Here is a 12,482-nt window from a genome sequence, read left to right on the forward strand (position 1 = left end):
AGCAATTGGGTGGATTTTGTTGTGAAAACCTGGCAACCCTGGCGCACCCGTTTGAGTTCAAGAGGCTGTTTTTCTGCTGGACAGGTAATCTTTCATTTTGATTATACATTTTTTTGGTTTATGTTTTCATGAAGCATGTCTCACTAGCACACGTAGCTGCCTAATATAGCTAACATAACATTACTTAGCATAAAGTTACAATGTTATACACCTAGCGAGCCATTAGTAGAGATGATAAATACTCAATATGCTTAGCTCAAGTTGATCGCTGTCGTGTTGAATTTCGCAAAATGTAACTTTAGATAACAAAATACATGTGTAAAAGCTAGTACACCGCATCCAGGAACTTTTTTTTAGAACTAAGTTAGCTTTAGCTATTACCCTCTGTCTAAACTCTTTTACCATGTTCACCGGGAACTTTACCTGCACGTTTATTACGGCCCTTGGTTTGTTTTTATATACTCTACCAATGTTTTTATCTTGTATCTGTGTGTGTCGTAGACACAGTGTTGTGTGTGTATTTTGAACTTTACCAGTATCGTTATTCTAGCTTGAGAGTGAGTACTAAAAGACATCTTATTTGTTTATATTCATAATGATAAAGTTAGATTTTTTATGTGATTCTGACATGATGTCACTACATGCACTCCGCTCCTTCTTCTCCGTTCGTCTCAGGTAAATAATGCGTCGGCTGAGCGGTGGGCGTGGCGCGTTCATGTGTTTTGGGGGCGTGGCTTTGGAAAGAGCCCAGAAGGGAGAAGGTGGAGTGAATGGAAATAATGAGCTGTCTTTAAAACAGTCGTGAGAGGTCTACAGACACTCAATTTTCATACTTTCTTTTTCAGAGTACTTACATTTTAATTATGTATTGATATATAAAGAAAGTTTAAACAAATTTGGAAAAAAAGTTTTTTAACCAAATCCTACCTACCCTACCTTTAATTCCAACATTTTCATTGTCTTAATCTAGTAAATTATCAGTAATTTAGGTTCCTGAACTTGACTATGTATATACAGAGTTTTCAAGGTAGTGCATATCTCAAATGACCCCTATACCATCCTGACAGCACCATTCATTTCTGTCTTGTCAATGGAAAGATAGTGATGCTGATGGTTCATTGTACATTTTTCTTCTTCTCATCCTTTTGTAGTGAACGATTCCCTTCCATTCTCTTCGATTCTCATTGGTGGAGTTCTTGGCTCTCTGGAAAAGGAAAGGTGCCTCCTCGTGTTGTGGTCTGACTGGGCATCCTGGGTGTGGAAGGGCACATCTTTGTCACGCTGCAGAAATAGAGCTGCCGTTCTCAGAGTAAGGCAGGGCCGCTGGCGTTCATGGGAATGCCGGTGCAACGTGGGTTCCCGAGGCTTGCGCCACTGTACCCGCTGACCTGATCGTGTCATCCTGACATTGTTCCGGGTTCGGCTGCTGCGCTGCCATAGAAACGGTATGCTGCAAAACAATGACATGTGAGGAAATGATGATAGTGATACAGGCATGGGAAATGAACAGCTGGGTGGTCTGATTGGCTGACATGGAGTGATGTCATATGCACTTTAGAGAGATGACACTAGCTTAACAACAACAGGCTCTTTAAGGCAAACAGTGGCAGAAATAAATAAAAGCTAAACAGATGGTTCTGCAAGAAAATTTGAAATTTAAATGAATTTTATTTATGTTTTGAAGTGCTTTACATGACCATAGAGAACTGCATATGACAGCTAAATGTTTTGTGTCGTTATTATTATTTCTATTAATTTTCACATCAAAGTACTTTTCTAAACGGATTGTGCTTTCGGAACTTATAAGTTATTCTTTTGTCATTTTTTTTATTTATTTTTTTATTTTCTTATTTACCGGGTGCAAAACTTGTAAGGATTTTTCTATAAAGTGTTCTGATTGGATTTTAGCATGTTGCTATGCAGTTGCTATGCTGTTTTGGCTAGTTGCTAGGATGTTTTAGGGTGTTAATTAATGGCCCAAGACTGTATGATATTCTGGTCTAAAGATATGACTTGTTCTCTTTTTCAGTGTTGCTATACAGTTGCTAGTTTGTTTTGACTGGTTACTAGGGCGTTGCTATACTGTTTTGGCTGGTTGCTAGGGTGTTTTAAGTGGTTTCTTCCTGGCACAAGACTAAATTATATTTTGGTCCATAGATATGACTTGGTCTCTCTTTAAGGGTTGCTATGAAGTTGCTAGTTTGTTTTGACTGGTTACTAGGGCGTTGCTATACTGTTTTGGCTGGTTGCTAGGGTGTTTTAGGTGGTTACTTAATGGCCTAATTCTGTATGATAATCTGATCTCTAGATATGATTTGGTCTCTCCTTCAGTGTTGCTATGGGGTTTGCTAGATTGTTTTGGCTGGTTACTAGGGCGTTTCTAGGGTATTTTAAGTGGTCAACTATACATCCTTAAATTTAAAAATCTAATATACTTATTTACATTTATTTATGTTCAGTAGCATTGGCTTTTATCCACAGCAACATGTGATTGATCATAGAGGGAATGCAATTAGCCGCAAATCAACATTTCAGAGCAGATGGGCGTAACGCCAAACAAAACGGTCAGCTCTAACATCTGAACTTGGACTGAACCTACATCCACATTAACTTATGTGTACAAACACCAGCACCTGCTCATACATTCTCGTAATGTGGCACATTAGCAGTGAACGAAGAAAAGACCGACATGACAACACAGCTGAAATTTGTTCGTTGAAACCGCAACACCATCCAGCACTCGCAGAGCCATAGGAAGTAAAAACAGTGTTCAAAAAAGTTTTGACGTTGCAAGCTAAGCAGAGAGAGACGGTGGTATGAGGGTGCCAGAGTGTGAATATTTAGGTTGGCAGTCACTAGTCCACAACATGAGCATGCCAAGTCAACCTCAGATAAAAACATGCAGACCTGCACTTTTTAATGCCCATATTATGAACCTCCGAGCTCAGGGCAAATCAGATCAGCTCATTTTTAATTTGTCATGCAGTACATGAAATCAATTTGACATGGTTTACAGTAAGAACAGACATTAGAGCTGCACAATTATTTGTTAAAAGATCACAATCTCAATTCATAGAGAGAGCAGTTAATATGTACAGTTTAGGTATGAAACAGCTTCACAAGCAGTCTTTTCAACCACACGGGTTTGTTATTTCTGTGTTATAAATGTTCATATTATCACAGGAGTACTGGGATAAAAGTTTATAGTTCAGATATAAACATTATGTCTAAAATAGCGAATCACCTATTGAAAGTAACTCAGCACTTCAAATAATGATTGTATCGATTACAAGTGAGTTAAAAAATGTATTTGTCATTGAAACATTCATTAAAGATATGTTCAAAAACGCGGATTCATCCAGTAATGAAGATAGTGAAGTATCTATGAGTGAGTCGCTGAATCATTCATTCAAGAGATTTGTTCAAAACGCTGATTCATCCAGTAATGAAGCAAGTGAAGTATTTATGAGTGAGTCATTGAATCTTTCATTCAAGAGATTCGTTCAAAAACACTGATTTGTCCAGTAATGAAGCAAGTGAAGAATTTATGAGTGAGTCATTGAATCATTCATTCAAGAGATTTGTTCAAAAACACTGATTTACCCAGTAATGAAACAACTGAAGCATTTACGAGTGAGTCATTGAATCATTCATTCAAGAGATTTGTTCAAAAACGCTGATTCATCCAGTAATGAAACAAGTGAAGTATTTATGAGTGAGTCATTGAATCATTCGTTCAAGAGATTTGTTCAAAACGCTGATTCATCCAGTAATGAAACAAGTGAAGTATTTATGAGTGAGTCATTGAATCATTCGTTCAAGAGATTTGTTCAAAATGCTTATTCATCCAGTAATGAAACAAGTGAAGTATTTATGAGTGAGTCATTTAATCATTCATTCAAGAGATTCATTCAAAAACGCTGATTCATCCAGTAATGAAACAAGTGAAGTATTTATGAGTCATTGAATCATTCGTTCAAGAGATTTGTTCAAAACGCTGATTCATCCAGTAATGAAACAAGTGAAGTCTTTATGAGTGAGTCATTGAATCATTCATTCAAATTTAAATAACTCATTCAGATTAATAACAATTTTAAATAGACTGCAGCAATTAACATTTTGTCAGAACCTGCGCCATTGTGCAGATCTATTGGGCAACATTAAATTCAAACATTGAATGGTGTATTGTTTGATAGAACATCACTGAGATTATGGGATAGTTGACCCAGAAAGGACACTTCACCTCCATACTTTTCCAAATCTGTATGACTTTCTGGAAGACCTAACCTATTATTTTGTGTTTTACAGAGGAAATAAAATAATTTGGTGTGGTAATGTAATGGAGGTGAGTAAATTCACTTCTGGGTCTTTTTGCCCCTCACAAAAACTGACCATGGTAACCATAGCTCTTGCTAAAATACCACAGTTACTACAGTTAACCTTGTAAAACTATAATTAACATGGGATAGACTTCAAATAGTGTAAGACACTGAAGAGACTTTCTTTCATTTTGACTTCTTTGATGACAGTGGTTACCATCGTTTTAATGTAATAAAAATAACTGTACTACCTGTGGTATTCTGGCGGAAACTGTGATTATCATGGTGCATTTTTGCGAAGGACTGCTATAAAAAGCTGTGTGTCTGTAATCTATGGCCATACTGGATATTTGTGCCCATTAAGATAATTTATTATTTAAAACGGAAAAGTTGTTCATCTATTTAGCGCTCACAAAGAGTCTATGTGACTATTTATGTTTATGTTTTTGTTAATATTATGTTTATTTGCGCTTTTTATTTTTTTTTGTGTGTGATTTGTTGAGTGATTGAGAGAAAATTATTTGGCCTTCCTTGATTTTGCTTTAAGTAAGTAAGCAAGTAAGTAAGTAAATAAATAAATAAATGTTTTATTATTTTATTTATAAAAAATAGTATATTTTAATATAAAAAATGTTGAGATATTATTGATTGATTGATTGATTGATTGATTGATTGATTGAGTGATTGATTGATTGATTGATTGATTGATTGATTGATTGAGTGATTGATTGATTGATTGATTGATTGATTGATTGATTGATTGATTGATTGATTGATTGATTGATTGATTGATTGATTGATTGATTGATAAGGCCAGATCATTTGCTGTTTTCTCAACAAAATACTGTAACAAAAGTAAATAACAATAACATAATTTCAAAGGATTTATTTATTTATTTATTCATTTATTTATTTATTTATTCATTTATTTATTTATTCATTCATTCATTCATTTATTTATTTATATTTCTGTTTATTTTTTATTTTTATGATATTTTTATGATATTTTTTATGGTTTCTGTTTGTTTGTTCGCTTGTTTATTTTTTTATTTTATTTATCTATTTATTTATCTATTTATTGCTTTTATTGTTTTATTTATTCTTTTATTTATTCTTTTATTTATACTTTGATTTTATTATAAGGTCAGATCATTTGTTGGTTTCTCAACGAATTACTGTAAAAAAAACACAATAATTTTTTATTTGTTTATTTGTGTTTATTTATTTAATTATTTATTCATTAATTTATTTATTTATTTATCGTTTTTGTTGTTTTATTTATTATTTTATTTATACTTTGATTTTATTATAAGGTCAGATCATTTGTTGGTTTCTCAACGAATTATTGTAAAAAAACATACAATATTTATTTATTTATTTATTTATTTATTTATTTATTTATTTATTTATTTATTTATTTATTTATTTATTTATTTATTTATTTATTTATTTATTTATTTATTTATTTATTTATTTATTTATTTATTTATTTATTTATTTATTTATTTATTTATTTATTTATTTATTTATTTATTTATTTATTTATTTATTTATTTATTTATTTACTTATTCGTTCATTCATTTATCTATTTATTGTTTTTGTTGTTTTATTTAGGAATTTATTTATTCTTTTATTTATACTTTGATTGTATTATTAGGTAAGATCATTTATTGGTTTCTCAACAAATTACTGCAAAAAAATAATAACAATTGTTTGTTTATTTATTTATATATTTATCTATTTATTTATTTGTGTTTATTTATTTAATCATTTATTTATTTATTTATTTTTCTATTTATCTATTTATTGTTTTGTTGTTTTATTTATTCATTTATTTCTTCTTTTATTTATACTTACATTTTATTACACGGTCATATCCTTTGTTGGTTTCTCGACAAATTACTGTAAAACGTGTAAATAACCATAAAATAATTGTAGAGCTATTCCAGTAAATTGCTGTAAGTTTCAACATCATGTGTCCAGTTCTCAGTGTACATTCAGTGTCATTTTTACAGTGCATGTGTAGCCCTTTCACACCAGTGTAAAGTGTCTCTCCATCAGTGGCGTTCAGGAAGACTGTGCTCAGATCTCATTGAGCCACAGCCTCGTTACTCAAGACCAGCAAAGCTGTGTAAACATCACAAAAATGAAAAGTTGCAGGACGCCCATTTGGAACGTATTAGCTTTACTCCATAACCTATGTTTAAATTATTACAGCCAAACCTGGGAGTTTGGCACTGGCAAGCTGCTCCGACCAAGGCCAGTTAACCTCTGGGGTTACAGACGAAATCATCAAGTTTAGAGATATGTTCAGCTCCTTGTGGAAAATGTACATTTGCAGTCTGCTTGGCCATGCGGAGAGGAATTTCAAATGCTATACAACTGTAGGGGGACAGCAGGTCAAAACAGCATCATAATTCAGCAGAGCAATTACGCCATCGGACCCATCCTACATTCAGAGAGCATTGTGTCATCTTTACTGCTCTTCTTCTACAGTCGACGAAAGATTTTAGTCATCTATTTAGCAAGAATAATGCATAGGCGCAATGCTAACCTGAAATATATATTAGAATTATGCACACCTGAGAATATAAAATACAAAGTTCAACAGAAATTCATGTCGCCTGCTCGGTTTTCAGCCAGTAATTCCAGTTACTCTTTATTTTAAGGTGAGTTACATTGTACTTACTAAAATAAGTGAATAATATTAATTAACTACATGTACTTACTATATATATATATATATATATATATATATATATATATATATATATATATATATATATATATTTACTTATTGCACTAAATCAATATTTTACTGATCTATCTATCTATCTATCTATCTATCTATCTATCTATCTATCTATCTATCTATCTATCTATCTATCTATCTATCTATCTATCTATCTATCTATCTATCTATCTGTCTATCTGTCTGTCTGTCTGTCTGTCTGTCTGTCTGTCTGTCTGTCTGTCTGTCTGTCTGTCTGTCTATCAATCTATCTATCTATCTGTCTGTCTGTCTGTCTGTCTGTCTGTCTGTCTGTCTGTCTGTCTGTCTGTCTGTCTGTCTGTCTGTCTGTCTGTCTGTCTGTCTGTCTGTCTGTCTGTCTGTCTGTCTGTCTGTCTGTCTGTCTATCTATCTATCTATCTATCTATCTATCTATCTATCTATCTATCTATCGTCTGTCTGTCTGTCTGTCTGTCTGTCTGTCTGTCTGTCTGTCTGTCTGTCTGTCTGTCTGTCTGTCTGTCTGTCTGTCTGTCTGTCTGTCTGTCTGTCTGTCTATCTATCTATTTATCTATCTATCTATCGTCTGTCTGTCTGTCTGTCTGTCTGTCTGTCTGTCTGTCTGTCTGTCTGTCTATCTATCGTTCTATCTATCTATCGTTCTATCGTCTGTCTGTCTGTCTGTCTGTCTGTCTGTCTGTCTGTCTGTCTGTCTGTCTGTCTGTCTGTCTGTCTGTCTGTCTGTCTGTCTGTCTGTCTATCTATCTATCTATCTATCTATCTATCTATCTATCTATCTATCTGTCTGTCTGTCTGTCTGTCTGTCTGTCTGTCTGTCTGTCTGTCTGTCTGTCTGTCTATCAATCTATCTGTCTGTCTGTCTGTCTGTCTGTCTGTCTGTCTGTCTGTCTATCTATCTATCTATCTATCTATCTATCTATCTATCGTCTGTCTGTCTGTCTGTCTGTCTGTCTGTCTGTCTGTCTGTCTGTCTGTCTGTCTGTCTGTCTATCTATCTATCTATCTATCTATCTATCTATCGTCTGTCTGTCTGTCTGTCTGTCTGTCTGTCTGTCTATCTATCTATCGTTCTATCTATCTATCGTTCTATCGTCTGTCTGTCTGTCTGTCTGTCTGTCTGTCTGTCTGTCTGTCTATCTATCTATCTATCGTCTGTCTGTCTGTCTGTCTGTCTGTCTGTCTGTCTGTCTGTCTGTCTGTCTGTCTATCATTCTATCTATCTATCGTTCTATCGTCTGTCTGTCTGTCTGTCTGTCTGTCTGTCTATCTATCTATCTATCTATCGTCTGTCTGTCTGTCTGTCTGTCTGTCTGTCTGTCTGTCTGTCTGTCTGTCTGTCTGTCTGTCTGTCTATCTATCTATCTGTCTGTCTGTCTGTCTGTCTGTCTGTCTGTCTGTCTGTCTGTATATCTATCTATCTATCTATCTATCTATCTATCTATCTATCTATCTATCTATCTATCTATCTATCTATCTATCTATCTATCTATCGTCTGTCTGTCTGTCTGTCTGTCTGTCTATCTATCTATCGTTCTATCTATCTATCGTTCTATCGTCTGTCTGTCTGTCTGTCTGTCTGTCTGTCTGTCTGTCTGTCTGTCTGTCTGTCTGTCTGTCTGTCTGTCTGTCTATCTATCTATCTATCTATCTATCTATCTATCTATCGTCTGTCTGTCTGTCTGTCTGTCTGTCTGTCTGTCTGTCTATCTATCTATCGTTCTATCTATCTATCGTTCTATCGTCTGTCTGTCTGTCTGTCTGTCTGTCTGTCTGTCTGTCTGTCTGTCTGTCTATCTATCTATCTATCTATCTATCTATCTATCTATCTATCTATCTATCTATCTATCTATCTATCTATCGTCTGTCTGTCTGTCTGTCTGTCTGTCTGTCTGTCTGTCTGTCTGTCTGTCTGTCTGTCTGTCTGTCTGTCTGTCTGTCTGTCTGTCTGTCTGTCTGTCTGTCTGTCTGTCTATCTATCTATCTATCTATCTATCGTCTGTCTGTCTGTCTGTCTGTCTGTCTGTCTGTCTGTCTGCCTGCCTGCCTGCCTGCCTATCTATCTATCTATCTATCTATCTATCTATCTATCTATCTATCTATCTATCTATCTATCTATCTATCTATCTATCTATCTATCTATCTATCTATCTATCTATCTATCTATCTATCTATCTATCTATCTATCTATCTATCTATCTATCTATCTATCTATCTATCTATCTATCTATCTATCTATCTATCGTCTGTCTGTCTGTCTGTCTGTCTGTCTGTCTGTCTGTCTGTCTGTCTGTCTGTCTGTGTCTGTCTGTCTGTCTGTCTGTCTGTCTGTCTGTCTGTCTGTCTGTCTGTGTCTGTCTGTGTCTGTCTGTCTGTCTGTCTGTCTGTCTGTCTGTCTGTCTGTCTGTCTGTCTGTCTGTCTGTCTGTCTGTCTGTCTGTCTGTCTGTCATTCTATCGTTCTATCCATCATCCATCCAGATCATTTGTTGTTTTCTGAACAAATTACTGTAAAAATGTAAATAGCCATAAAATATTTAATTATAATTTTATTTATAGTTTGAGTTTACTATAAACCCAGATTTTCTGAACAAATTACAGTTAAAATGAATGAACCGTAAAATAAGGGTCCTAATTTCCATTTTTTGTAGCTGCAGATTTGCTTTATCTATTGAAAAAGATTTGCGTCCCACAAATGCAAGTGCTGATTGTAATAAGTTTAGTGGTAAACTCTAATTTAGACCAATCCAAAGGCTCCATTTTTTTGTACCCAGACTGCAGTTTTTCCCCAACGACACAGTCTAAGCACACATCCCATTATAGGCAGAGAAGTTGGGGTCTTCAAATTAGCACTTGGTCTTTATTTTCTCAGACTCTGTAAAAATCTCTGTAATGGAGCATGGCAATCTTGGATAAGGACCTCCTGCTGTTCTCTGTCTAATTACCCTCGACTACCTCTCTGAGCTTTCTCTGTGTTTAGATTTAATTTGATGTTGGTTTTAATCCCGAAGTGTCAATCTTCATTCCTGCCTGAGCAACCCTGGACAGAGTCCCAAATGAAACAGCCAGCACGCTCGTCTAAACGGCCAATTATGAACGCACAAAAAGCTTTTTTGTAAGGTCAGGGGCGAACCGAGATCTCTGCATTGATTTATAATCATTGCGTTTCATAATTTCTTGATTTCAGGGCATGTAAAACTGCATGTTTCAGCAACGATAACATCGGTGTAAACCAGGGCTTATTTCACTCTTGACGAAAACGTTCCCGTCCAAAATAATTAACTGCAGTTTGCTATACGGATCCAACAAAAACGGCAAAAGTCACGGCAGATAAACACAATTTTAATTAAATTGCATAACTCTAGTGTTTTTCCCAACAGGGTAGAGTCTTATCTCATTAGCTCCCATTCGACAAAGTCTCAATTTTCCTTCGTTTATTTAGTCATTTCATCATTTCTTTTGATAGGTTGTTAGGCTCGGTTCCAAACATCGCAGGACATCATTAAACCCAAATGAAGCTTCAGTCCAGGATCTATTTAAGTCATCAGTAAGGTCAGATGATTTTATTTCATAACTGTTCAGAAATCTATAGCGAGTTGGCATGTCATTAGATAAAATTGCATATAGGAGCAATCAATTATGTTGACCGTTGACCCTGTAACACTAACAACAATTCATGATGCATGACTGCAGCAATGCATCACTGTAGAAAAACACAACTGACGGCAAGATGGTAGCACTCCGCGCTGTAGCATCTTCCTGCCATTTGATTCATTGGCCGTTAGCTTGGCCATAAGATTCCTGTAACTCAGAAGATAAGATGTTTTATGTCTCTGTGCAAAAGAAATGTACAATTAAACTTTTTGACAGGAATAAATAAAGGCTGCGTAGGTCCTGAACAGTCAAGTTTTATTGCTATATTGAATAAGTCTGCTAAAATGACTTGGCTCCCGCTCAAGGATGCATAAATTGTCTGCCGCTTGAGCAGGAAAACACAGCTTCCAGATTTATGCAACTGCGTAGTGAGGTTTACAGGTTCTCTTCTGTCATTCATAACTCCTAGGCGTTTTATTAAGAGCTATCGCATGCTTTGCACCAATTGTTCTCTGAGGAAACACTTACTGATGTCTTTAGTGCGAGGCTTTCAATTTAGTTATTATTCATCTTTGTCTCTCGGAAGTTTGTGCGGCTTGTTTTATTCAGCTGCGAATGGGAAATAGGTTCTCCAATAAAGATTTTGTTTATGAACTGCGCATTGCAATATCTGAAGAAGGCATGCAAGCCCTTTCAGTTTCGGGACTTAATATATTGCATTGAATAGCAGCGGTTGGCTGCCAGTTCCCATGATTTCATCACCTGTTTCTCATTCTGCTTGTTTGGGTTTTCCTTGAGCTTAGGAAAGATCTTGCGGAGAGGGACTTTCACATGCATTTTGGTGGTCTTGCTTGACTGTGACAGAGACTCTCAAGTGTAACTTATGCAATGGGTTGAAACACGAACAGTCAAAATCATCAGCATAAAAAAAAAAGTTGTTTGAAAGCATTGTTCATGTCTTTCATCTGGTTTAGTTACAGCTGCTGATAGATTTGCCATAGTTTTCCGAGATTCATGGCATCAAATCGTTGAATGCTATTCTAAAGTTAAAGCCGTTGTTAGTTCCATTGTGTCTGTTTTTATTTTTGGATTTTTACAGTTGAAAGCTGTAAGGGATATGATGAAATTGATATGCATTAAGACTTTTGGAGGGGCTTTTTTCAGTCCAATTCTTTTATGGTTTTAAAATTAAAGGTAGGGTAGGTAAGAATGATCTAAAACACTGTTGTCCAAATTTGTTTAAACTTTCTTTATATGTCAATACATAATTAAAATTTAAGTACTCTGAAAAAGAGAGTATAAAAATCGAGTGACTCTAGACTTTTTAATCTGCAATAAACACCGCTCATTATTTTAGTTCGGGCCGAATCAAGTGATTGGCTTGGGCGCCTGTCACTCTCTCTCGTTACCATGGCTACCACCGCTTTTGCTCCAGGATCCGCCCTCATGCGCCCCAGTGTTGCCAAGTCGGGCTACTTCAGCACTGTTGCCGTGGCTGTTTTTCATGTCCGCGGGTTGAAGCAACCCCAATTATGTGATATTTTGCCCCGGGATTTGTGAATTTTAGCAGGCAGCCCTGCCAAAAAGACACATATTTTACCCCCCAAATGCGATTTTGACCGGAGAAACAAGATTGGGCTTGTTTTGGGCTAGTTTTGAGTAGCAATTGGGCGGATTTTGTTGTGAAAACCTGGCAACCCTGGCGCACCCGTTTGATTTGAGTTTAAGAGGCTGTATTTCTGCTGGACAGGTAATCTTTCATTTTGATTATACATTTTTTTGGTTTATGTTTTCATGAAGCATGTCTCACTAGCACACGTA

The sequence above is a fragment of the Gobio gobio genome (assembly GCF_949357685.1).
Source record: "Gobio gobio genome assembly, chromosome: 19".
NCBI lineage: Eukaryota > Metazoa > Chordata > Actinopteri > Cypriniformes > Gobionidae > Gobio > Gobio gobio.